Below are 12753 nucleotides of genomic sequence, written 5' to 3' on the forward strand. Positions count from 1 at the left end.
TCTTGGTGGTGGGATGCAAATTGCGCCAAAAAATACCCACAAAGCAGGAAGGGAACACATCTGGGGAGGAGTTCATTGCTGAGTGAAGAATTGGAACTTGCCATGGGAATCACCCCAAAGGTGCAAGTCCAACGGGTGACACACATGGGAGAATTTGCCCTTGTTCCCACCCCCGGGGTTAACTATCAGCCCAGAGTTTCATCCACGCCTCCTTCCCAGCCTCTCTGTGGGGAAGGGGATAAAGAGCTGTGGGGTGGAGGCCACCCGTGGTGGCTGTGGAGGATGGGGACATCGAGGGGGTGGCCAAGGTGGCACTACCCATGGGTGGTGGGACCATTGAGGGTGGTCCTAAGGTGGCAGCACCCATGGATAGTGGGATATGCAAGGAATGAAATGGGGTCTGGGGTCACCCATCTGAATATCACCTACCCCTCCATGCAGAGGGGGACGGGGAAGAAAGTCCAAACTCTGCAGAAAAAAGACGTTGAGGGTGTGGGCAGGTGTGGCCCCACCCCTACCTGGCAGGTCCTGGTGTGGGGTAGGAAGGTTCCCCCGCGGGCAGCAGGGTGGGGATCCCGGGGGGCATCACCCCAGAAATGGGCTGCAAAAGGGGCATTAACGGCCTCTTGCCCCCTCCCCAAGCCTACGTTGGCGTTTTCCCAGTACAAACCAGTGTCACCAGCGCCTTTCCAATGTCTTTATTAGGAAGAAAGAGGGGGTCCAGCCCCACTTTCTTTTTTTCTGGGGGGAGATTTCAGAGGTGCTGGTGGGCATCATGACTGAGGTTTCAGAGGTTCCACTGGGCACTGTGACTGCAGAGGTGCTGGTGGTCATTGAGGTTTCGGAGGTGCTGGTGGGCACGGTGGTTGTGGCGATGCTGGTGGGCACGGTTGTTGTGGACACGAGCGTAGCTGTGGAGCTTTCAGTGTTGCTGGTGGTTGTGGTGGCCGTAGAGGTGCTCGTGGACATTGTGGATGGAGAGGCACTTGTTCCCATGGTTGTTGTAGACGTGCTGGTGGTTGTGGGGATTTCAAAGGTGCTGGTGGGCATGGTGACCCTAGAGGTGCTGGAGGGTGTGGAGACTTCAGAGGTGCTGATGAGCATGGTGACCGTAGAAAGTGCTGGCGGGAATGGCGACAGTAGAGGTGCTACTGAGTGTTGAAATTTCAGAGGTGCGGGTGGCTGTGGGGATTTCAGAGGTGCTGGTGGGAGAGGTGACCGCAGATGTGCTGGTGGCTGTGGGGATTTCAGAGGCGCTGGTGGGCGTGGAGGTTTCAGAGGTGCTGGTGGGCATGGTTGTGGAGATGATGGTGGCTGTGGAGGTTTCAGCAGTGCTGGTGGGCGTGGTGGCTGTAGAGGTGCTGATGGGCATGGTGGATGGAGAGGTGCTTGTTCCCATGGCTGTTGTAGAGGTGCTGGTGGTTGTGGGGATTTCGGAGGTGCTGGTGGGCGTGGTGACCATCGAGGTGCTGCTGGGTATGGAGGTTTCAGAGGTGCTGGAGGGTGCCACAGTTGTAGAGATGCTGGTGCCTGTGAAGGTTTCAGAGGTGCTGGTAAACCTTGTGGTTTCAGAGGTGCTGGAGGGCGTGGTGTATGTAGAGGTGGTGGTGGGCATGGTTGTTGTGGAGATGATGGTGATCATGGTGGTTTCTGTGGAGTTGCTGGTGGTAGTGATGGTTTCTGCAGAATCTCCGGTGCACGTGGTGGTTTCTGTGGACTCGCTGGTGGCATGGCTACAAATACACTCAAGATGTTCCTTCTCTATGTCCTCCACCATGGGGTCTCCAAAGGGCTTCGTGGCACCAGGGTGGTGTCCTGCTGGGGACATCATGGGGACACCAGCACCCTGTAGAGTGTCACCACCATGACTCCACAGCCACCGTGGGCCCAAATATTGGCCAGGAACCACATTGCCATCTGATGACCCCAGCCTGATGCTATCTTCCCAGACCTGTTGACATCACAGGACCTGTCCCATGTCCCCATCCCACCTCCTCATCCCATATCCCACATCTTCATCCCACATCCCCATTCCACCTCATCACCTCACGTCCCCATTCCCGTCCCCATCCTGCTCCTGCCCCCAACCTGCCTCCACGGTGGGGACAAATCACGGCCAGGGCTGGTGGGGAAAGGACAGGGTCTTGGAGATGGCTGGGACATTCCCCGAAGGATCTCACGGACCTTAGGGGAGGGCGATGGGCACCCGATGACACGACATGTCCCTTGGGACAACACCTCTGCTGAGAAATGGGTGTTGGCACTTGCCCCTTTGTTCCCAGCACCCGCAGCTCAGGTTTCATCCCTCCTACTTCTTAATTGTGACCAAAGGTCCCTGTCACCCTCAACGACTCTCCCTGTCCCATTCCCACCACACCTGTGATCGGCAGCGGTTGAACAAGCCAAGGTGCCCCCCTCCACCGCCGCAGGCCCCCAACTCTGAGGTGCGGAGAGATGGGGGTTCGTCTGTGGGGTAGCCTGGCCCTGGTCTGCATCTGCTTCCTGGTCGTCATGAGAGGTGGGTGCTGCTGGTGCTGGGACCTCCCATTCCCATTCCACCGCTCCAGTTTCGTCACTGGGGGGACACCCTGAGGACTGGAGGTGGGACAGGGGTGGGCACGAGCGTCTTCCAAGGACCCCGTGCTGCAGGGCTGATCATGAACAAGCATGAATTGGGGTCCGGGGGGGGGTAGCTATGGGTCTCTGGGGGTGGTCCATGGATCTTTGGGACCCAACTGTGGGTCTTGGAAGGTCTGGGGGGTCTTTGGAGAACCAAGGGCAAGTCTTTGGGGGGCAATGGGGGTTCACTTTGGTGGGTGTGGGTCTTTGGAGGTCCATGGGTTGTTGGGAGACAACTGGGGGTTGTTTAACTGCTCGGACTAAAGGCAAAAGTCCCTTTTGCCGTTCAGAGTATCATTGGTCTCTTTCTTTAAATGCACTTGAGCTCAACAATAGTCGTCTTTTTGGTCCATGGGGGCCAGTTTGGAACAGAGGCCTTGGGAGAACCAGGGGCAGGTCTCTGGGGGGACGTTGGCTATGGTGGATGTGGCTCTTTGGAGATCCATGGGTTTTTGGGACCCAGCTGTGGGTGCTGGAAGGTCTTGGGAGGGGTCTTTGGGGAACCAGGGGCGGGTCTTTGGGGGTTGTTGGTCTATGGAGGACATGGGTGTTTGGGGGTCAATGTGTTTAGGGGGATGTGGGTGGTTGCGGGGCAAGGGCAGGTGCTTGACATGTAGGAGAAAGTGGGAAGGCACCCACAAAAGGGCCCGGAGACTGTCACTGCCTGTCCTGGGAGGGGGGTGGCCACCCGCCTGAGGAGCCCGGGCGCAGGTAGGTGTCAGAGCATTGGGTCAAGATCCAAAGGACCTTCTGACACCCACATCGTCTCGCCTGTTCTGCATAGATGATGCTGGCCAGCATGCCCCGCGGGACAAAGGGCAACCAATCAGGCAGAGTTCTCCTTTACCCAAGACGGGACATTGGACTCCTCGTGCCCAAGAGACGAAAGTGAAAAAGAGAGAGGAAGACCCTCCAGACACCACCAGCAGGAGAAACCCGTTGGTGCCGGTTGAGAAGAAGGGACCCGCACGGACGAAGAGGGATGAAGACACGAGCCTCAACAGGTTTCTTAGCCCCACTCTCCACACAAGTCCTACAAGCCCAAGGAATACTTCACCACGCACCACAGCTCCAAAGGCCAATAACAAATCTCAATATACCCCCCCCACCCCCACCCCTATGGCCATCACCCCACCCACCAACAACACCCCCATCCCCACACCTACCAACACCCCCCAACCCACTAACACCACCAGCACCCCTACACCTACCAACACCACCACCCAACCCACCACCAACACCAACACCCCAACCCCTACCACCACCACCCAACCCACCAACGCCACAACCACCCCCACCCCTACCAACACCACCACCCAATCCAGCAGCACCATGACCCTCCCCACCCCTATGACCACCACCCCACCCACCAACACCACAACCACCCCCACCCCTACCAACACCACCACCTCAACTACCTCTACCACCACTACCACCGTCCCTACCACTTATTCCACCAACGCAACCACCATGACCACCACCACCAATGCAGGTGAGTATTCCTCCTTGCTGGCACAACCTAGCCATCTTCCTCCTCCCTTTCCTCTCACCGTGCCCCAAGCATTCTCCAGGTGGCTTTGCCCTCCTGGCCTTTCTCCGGGCTCTCTCACAGCACCCATGTCCTGGGCTGCCTTTTCCAGGTCAATGCCAGAACGGGGGCACCTGGCTTGGCACCCATTGCAAATGTCCTGGTGGTTACGAGGGCACGTACTGTGAGACCCCCATCTGCAAGAATAACGGCACCTGGATGCCTCCCAATATTTGCCAGTGCACCGACAATTTCCAGGGGGATTATTGCCAGTATGCCAAGGAAACCATCGAGCTCAAAGATGGTAAGGAGCCATCCCAAGTTGTGCTACGTCACACTGGGGCTTCTGTGGGGGAGGCCCCAACGCAGAATTTGGGCTGAGGTCACCTCAGAGGGACGAACCAAATGGGGAGACCATGAGGAATCAACCTGGGAATGGGCTTAGGGTCACCTCAGAGGGACCAACACGGGAATGGGGCCACCATGGAGGGACCAAGCCGGGAATGGAGTTGGGTCACCTCAGAGGGACCAACACGGGAATGGGGCCACCATGGAGGGACCAAGCCGGGAATGGAGTTGGGTCACCTCAGAGGGACCGACCCGGGAATGGGGCCACCATGGAGGGACTGACCTGATCACCTGAATAAGGGATGGGGATAGGGATGGGGATGGGGGGGATGGGGACACTTGAGTCTATTGCTTATGGGTTGTCGCCTGCTTGGTGAAGTAACGGTGAATGCAACGGTGGAAATGAAGGCGAAGATTGACAACAGGAATTTCACAGAAGACCTGAAAAATAAGACCTCTGCAGCTTACCGAGATTTTGAGAAGGAATTCAAGGAGCAGGTCAGGGCACAGCGATGCCAGGGGCATCCACGTGCTGGAGCAGCACTCCTGGGGGGGGTATTTGGGGCATGACGGGGCTGGTACCCGCATCTCCCCACGGCTTCTCTTTGTCTTCCAGATGAGGAAGGTTTACGAACGTTTAGAGGGCTACCAAGATGTGGAGATCCACGAACTGACGTGAGTGCCCATCAGGGGCTGGGTGGTGTGTCCTCATGGGCTACTGACCCCCTCCATCTGCTCTGGCAGGGTGATTTGGGGTGAAGGGACCCACAAGGATCAATTCAAGGTGATGCTCTCCAAGGATGGGGCATCCACATCCCTTCAAGCCACGTTCTGTCCCTGGGCTTCCTCCAAGGTGGCCCAGCCCCACATCAAAGCGGCCACACTGTCCCTCCACATCAGGGGACCCCAAATTAGTCCCAACTGGGTCCCCTGCAGTGTGGGACCGCAGCCTTAGCCCTGCTGAGCCACCGGTGCCCCTTCTTCTTGCAGCGAGGGCAGCATTCTGGTGAACTACACCGTCCTCCTGAAGGTGCTCGTCAGCGCCACAGTGAACGCTACGGTGGAGACCATCTCCCAAAACCTCGTCAAAGCCGTCAATAACAACACCTTCTGCAACAGCAGCTGCGTAGGAGCCGACTGTGAGTGATGCTAGTGATTGCCCTCCACGTCTCAGTTGGCACCGGGGCAATGGGGGGATTGGGGGTTTGAGCCCAAGGGATCCCACCAGCAGCTGCTCTCTCCATCCCAGGTGATTTCTGTTTCAACTCCAACTTCACCAACATCACCAGCTACGAGGTGAACGAGGTTGAAAGCAGTAAGTGAGCCCACAGGACATTCGTCCCCACCCCAGGACCCCTCAAACCACGTCCCCGCTCCACCCTGAGCCATGCGCCACCTCCCTTAGGTCTGTGCGACAATTACATCGTGGAGGAGCTCAAGCCCTACTACACCCTGCTCATCACCAACACCAGCGTCTTCTGCATCACCAGATGTGACAAACGATCTCCTGATCCTCACAACTGCGTCCACGGCAAGTGCATCATGATGCTCTCGGGACCACAGTGCCAGTAAGCACCCTCTTGTGCACCCACCTACCTCCAAAATGGGTGCTCCCCTCGGTTTGGGGCAAAGCCCACATCAGTCTCACCTCCTGGACATCTCCACCAGGTGTTTGGACCAGTCGGCGTTCTGGTACCAAGACAGCATGTGCAGCTCACGGATCAGCAAGATCGGGGTGGCCGTAGGGGTACCGGTGACCGGGTTGGTGGTGGCCATCGCCATCTTCACCGTCCTCCTGGTGCGGGCTAAGAGGCAGAAGGATGACTACAGGCAAGTGCATCGTCGTGGGGTGGGGTGGGGTCCCCTGGGGACCGTGCCTCCTTCTCATCCACCTCCGTCCCATCATGCAAGGCTCAGTTGACCTTTCACAGGGACCTCTATCGTGATGAGGAGGAAAGCTGGAACAACACTGAGGGCTTCTCCAGCGTCAACCAGGCAGCTACATTGGAAGGTAACGGGGTTGGATGGTGGTGGGCTGGGCAGGGGGGGTGTGTTGTGACACCCGGGGAGCCGCTGGGGTTCCATGTCACCTCTTCTTCTACCCTGCATGCTCAGAGCCCTCTAGTGCCACCTACATCAACCTGCAGAAGGTGGACACCTCACAGAAGGTGGGTGCCATGTCCCCTGGACCCTGATGCAGTCCCGCCACCCACTGCGGTGGGGACAACCCCCATCTTCTCACCCCCATCTCTCCTTCCCCACTAGATCCACATCAAACAACCGCCCTTCATCGTTCCCTGAGTGGAGCCACTCAGGAGGCAGTGGCGAGCAGAGGGGCACAAGGGGAGTGGGTGTGTGTCTCAGGGTGGCAAGCACCGGGAAATCCACCATCCTCTTCCTCCCTGCATGGCTCTTTACGATAGCACTTTCTATAATTTAATAAAACACTTATTTTATTGTCACCTGGCAGTTTCCGCATACCGTCAGGGACACGCAAGGTGGTCTCATGCCCCGTGGGGCGGACGTGGGCTCGGCTGGAGGACAGGTCTTGGTGGTGGGATGCAAATTGCGCCAAAAAATACCCACAAAGCAGGAAGGGAACACATCTGGGGAGGAGTTCATTGCTGAGTGAAGAATTGGAACTTGCCATGGGAATCACCCCAAAGGTGCAAGTCCAACGGGTGACACACATGGGAGAATTTGCCCTTGTTCCCACCCCCGGGGTTAACTATCAGCCCAGAGTTTCATCCACGCCTCCTTCCCAGCCTCTCTGTGGGGAAGGGGATAAAGAGCTGTGGGGTGGAGGCCACCCGTGGTGGCTGTGGAGGATGGGGACATCGAGGGGGTGGCCAAGGTGGCACTACCCATGGGTGGTGGGACCATTGAGGGTGGTCCTAAGGTGGCAGCACCCATGGATAGTGGGATATGCAAGGAATGAAATGGGGTCTGGGGTCACCCATCTGAATATCACCTACCCCTCCATGCAGAGGGGGACGGGGAAGAAAGTCCAAACTCTGCAGAAAAAAGACGTTGAGGGTGTGGGCAGGTGTGGCCCCACCCCTACCTGGCAGGTCCTGGTGTGGGGTAGGAAGGTTCCCCCGCGGGCAGCAGGGTGGGGATCCCGGGGGGCATCACCCCAGAAATGGGCTGCAAAAGGGGCATTAACGGCCTCTTGCCCCCTCCCCAAGCCTACGTTGGCGTTTTCCCAGTACAAACCAGTGTCACCAGCGCCTTTCCAATGTCTTTATTAGGAAGAAAGAGGGGGTCCAGCCCCACTTTCTTTTTTTCTGGGGGGAGATTTCAGAGGTGCTGGTGGGCATCATGACTGAGGTTTCAGAGGTTCCACTGGGCACTGTGACTGCAGAGGTGCTGGTGGTCATTGAGGTTTCGGAGGTGCTGGTGGGCACGGTGGTTGTGGCGATGCTGGTGGGCACGGTTGTTGTGGACACGAGCGTAGCTGTGGAGCTTTCAGTGTTGCTGGTGGTTGTGGTGGCCGTAGAGGTGCTCGTGGACATTGTGGATGGAGAGGCACTTGTTCCCATGGTTGTTGTAGACGTGCTGGTGGTTGTGGGGATTTCAAAGGTGCTGGTGGGCATGGTGACCATAGAGGTGCTGGAGGGTGTGGAGACTTCAGAGGTGCTGATGAGCATGGTGACCGTAGAAGGTGCTGGCGGGAATGGCGACAGTAGAGGTGCTACTGAGTGTTGAAATTTCAGAGGTGCGGGTGGCTGTGGGGATTTCAGAGGCGCTGGTGGGCGTGGAGGTTTCAGAGGTGCTGGTGGGCATGGTTGTGGAGATGATGGTGGCTGTGGAGGTTTCAGCAGTGCTGGTGGGCGTGGTGGCTGTAGAGGTGCTGATGGGCATGGTGGATGGAGAGGTGCTTGTTCCCATGGCTGTAGTAGAGGTGCTTGGTGGTTGTGGGGATTTAGGAGGTGCTGGTGGGTGTGGTGACCATCGAGGTGCTGCTGGGTGTGGAGGTTTCAGAGGTGCTGGTGGTTGTGGGGATTTCGGAGGTGCTGGTGGGCGTGGTGACCATCGAGGTGCTGCTGGGTGTGGAGGTTTCAGAGGTGCTGGAGGGTGCCACAGTTGTAGAGATGCTGGTGCCTGTGAAGGTTTCAGAGGTGCTGGTAAACCTTGTGGTTTCAGAGGTGCTGGAGGGCGTGGTGTATGTAGAGGTGGTGGTGGGCATGGTTGTTGTGGAGATGATGGTGATCATGGTGGTTTCTGTGGAGTCGCTGGTGGTAGTGATGGTTTCTGCAGAATCTCCGGTGCACGTGGTGGTTTCTGTGGACTCGCTGGTGGCATGGCTACAAATACACTCAAGATGTTCCTTCTCTATGTCCTCCACCATGGGGTCTCCAAAGGGCTTCGTGGCACCAGGGTGGTGTCCTGCTGGGGACATCATGGGGACACCAGCACCCTGTAGAGTGTCACCACCATGACTCCACAGCCACCGTGGGCCCAAATATTGGCCAGGAACCACATTGCCATCTGATGACCCCAGCCTGATGCTATCTTCCCAGACCTGTTGACATCACAGGACCTGTCCCATGTCCCCATCCCACCTCCTCATCCCATATCCCACATCTTCATCCCACATCCCCATTCCACCTCATCACCTCACGTCCCCATTCCCGTCCCCATCCTGCTCCTGCCCCCAACCTGCCTCCACGGTGGGGACAAATCACGGCCAGGGCTGGTGGGGAAAGGACAGGGTCTTGGAGATGGCTGGGACATTCCCCGAAGGATCTCATGGACCTTAGGGGAGGGCGATGGGCACCCGATGACACGACATGTCCCTTGGGACAACACCTCTGCTGAGAAATGGGTGTTGGCACTTGCCCCTTTGTTCCCAGCACCCGCAGCTCAGGTTTCATCCCTCCTACTTCTTAATTGTGACCAAAGGTCCCTGTCACCCTCAACGACTCTCCCTGTCCCATTCCCTCCACACCTGTGATCGGCAGCGGTTGAACAAGCCAAGGTGCCCCCCTCCACCGCCGCAGGCCCCCAACTCTGAGGTGCGGAGAGATGGGGGTTCGTCTGTGGGGTAGCCTGGCCCTGGTCTGCATCTGCTTCCTGGTCGTCATGAGAGGTGGGTGCTGCTGGTGCTGGGACCTCCCATTCCCATTCCACCGCTCCAGTTTCGTCACTGGGGGGACACCCTGAGGACTGGAGGTGGGACAGGGGTGGGCGCGAGGGTCTTCCAAGGACCCCGTGCTGCAGGGCTGATCATGAACAAGCATGAATTGGGGTCCGGGCGGGGGGGTAGCTATGGGTCTCTGGGGGGGGTCCATGGATCTTTGGGACCCAACTGTGGGTCTTGGAAGGTCTGGGGGGGTCTTTGGAGAACCAAGGGCAAGTCTTTGGGGGGGAATGGGGGTTCACGTTGGTGGGTGTGGGTCTTTGGAGGTCCATGGGTTGTTGGGAGACAACTGGGGGTTGTTTAACTGCTCGGACTAAAGGCAAAAGTCCCTTTTGCCGTTCAGAGTATCGTTGGTCTCTTTCTTTAAAAGCACTTGAGCTCAACAATAGAGGTCTTTTTGGTCCACGGGGGCCAGTTTGGAACAGGGGCCTTGGGAGAACCAAGGGCAGGTCTCTGGGGGGACGTTGGCTATGGTGGATGTGGCTCTTTGGAGATCCATGGGTTTTTGGGACCCAGCTGTGGGTGCTGGAAGGTCTTGGGAGGGGTCTTTGGGGAACCAGGGGCGGGTCTTTGGGGGTTGTTGGTCTATGGAGGACATGGGTGTTTGGGGGTCAATGTGTTTAGGGGGATGTGGGTGGTTGCGGGGCAAGGGCAGGTGCTTGACATGTAGGAGAAAGTGGGAAGGCACCCACAAAAGGGCCCGGAGACTGTCACTGCCTGTCCTGGGAGGGGGGTGGCCACCCGCCTGAGGAGCCCGGGCGCAGGTAGGTGTCAGAGCATTGGGTCAAGATCCAAAGGACCTTCTGACACCCACATCGTCTCGCCTGTTCTGCATAGATGATGCTGGCCAGCATGCCCCGCGGGACAAAGGGCAACCAATCAGGCAGAGTTCTCCTTTACCCAAGACGGGACATTGGACTCCTCGTGCCCAAGAGACGAAAGTGAAAAAGAGAGAGGAAGACCCTCCAGACACCACCAGCAGGAGAAACCCGTTGGTGCCGGTTGAGAAGAAGGGACCCGCACGGACGAAGAGGGATGAAGACACGAGCCTCAACAGGTTTCTTAGCCCCACTCTCCACACAAGTCCTACAAGCCCAAGGAATACTTCACCACGCGCCACAGCTTCAAAGGCCAATACCTCATCTAAATCTACCACCCCCACCCCCACCCCTATGGCCACCACCCCACCCACCAACAACACCCCCATCCCCACCCCTACCAACACCACCCAACCCACTAACACCACCAGCACCCCTACACCTACCAACACCATCACCCAACCCACAACCAACACCAACACCCCAACCCCTACCACCACCACCCAACCCACCAACACCACAACCACCCCCACCCCTACCAACACCACCACCCAATCCAGCAGCACCACAACCATCCCCACCCCTACCAACACCACCCAACCCACTAACACCACCAGCACCCCTACACCTACCAACACCACCACCCAACCCAACAACAACACCAACACCCCAACCCCTACCACCACCACCCAACCCACCAACACCACAACCACCCACAACCCTACCAACACCACCACCCAATCCAGCAGCACCATGACCCTCCCCACCCCTATGACCACCACCCCACCCACCAACACCACAACCACCCCCAACCCTACCAACACCACCAACACCCAACCCACCAACACCACCCCCACCCCAACCCCCACCAACAGCACCATCCAACCCACAATCAACACCACCCCCACCCTTAACAACACCACCACCCAACCCACCAACACCACCACCACCCCCACCCCTAACACTATCACCGCCACCGATCCCACCAACACCACCAGCACCCCAACCCCTACCAACAACACCACCCAACCCACCAACACCAACCCCACCCCCACCCCTACCATTACCACCCAACCCACCAACAATGGCACCACCCCCACCCCTATCAGCAACATGACCACCCCCAACCCTACCAACAATACCACCAACCCCTCCCCTATGGCCACCACCCAACCCACCACCAGCACCACCACCCCCACCCCTATGGCTACCCCCCCACCCACCAACACCACCACCAGCCCCAATCCTACCACCACCACCACCCCCAACACCACCACCACCCCCACCCCTTCCAAGACCACCACCCAACCCACCAACACCACCCCCACCGCCAACCCTAACACAACCACCACCACCCAACCCACCAACACCACCCCCACCCCCACCCCTACCACCACCACCCAACCCACTAACACCACCACCCCCCCAACCCCCACCAACAGCACCATCCAACCCACAATCAACACCACCCCCACCCCTACCAACACCACCACCCAATCCAGCAACACCACGACCCTCCCCACCGCTATGACCACCACCCCACCCACCAACACCACAACCACCCCCACCCCTACCAACACCACCACCTCAACTACCTCTACCACCACTACCACCGTCCCTACCACTTATTCCACCAACGCAACCACCATGACCACCACCACCAATGCAGGTGAGTATTCCTCCTTGCTGGCACCACCTAGCCATCTTCCTCCTCCCTTTCCTCTCACCGTGCCCCAAGCATTCTCCAGGTGGCCTTGCCCTCCTGGCCTTTCTCCGGGCTCTCTCACAGCACCCATGTCCTGGGCTGCCTTTTCCAGGTCAATGCCAGAACGGGGGCACCTGGCTTGGCACCCATTGCAAATGTCCTGGTGGTTACGAGGGCACGTACTGTGAGACCCCCATCTGCAAGAATAACGGCACCTGGATGCCTCCCAATATTTGCCAGTGCACCGACAATTTCCAGGGGGATTATTGCCAGTATGCCAAGGAAACCATCGAGCTCAAAGATGGTAAGGAGCCATCCCAAGTTGTGCTACGTCACACTGGGGCTTCTGTGGGGGAGGCCCCAACGCAGGATTTGGGCTGAGGTCACCTCAGAGGGACGAACCAAATGGGGAGACCATGAGGGATCAACCTGGGAATGGGCTTAGGGTCACCTCAGAGGGACCCACACGGGAATGGGGCCACCATGGAGGGACCAAGCCGGGAATGGAGTTGGGTCACCTCAGAGGGACCGACCCGGGAATGGGGCCACCATGGAGGGACTGACCTGATCACCTGAATAAGGGATGGGGATA

Source organism: Larus michahellis, chromosome 30 (assembly GCF_964199755.1).
Source record: "Larus michahellis chromosome 30, bLarMic1.1, whole genome shotgun sequence".
Taxonomy (NCBI): domain Eukaryota; kingdom Metazoa; phylum Chordata; class Aves; order Charadriiformes; family Laridae; genus Larus; species Larus michahellis.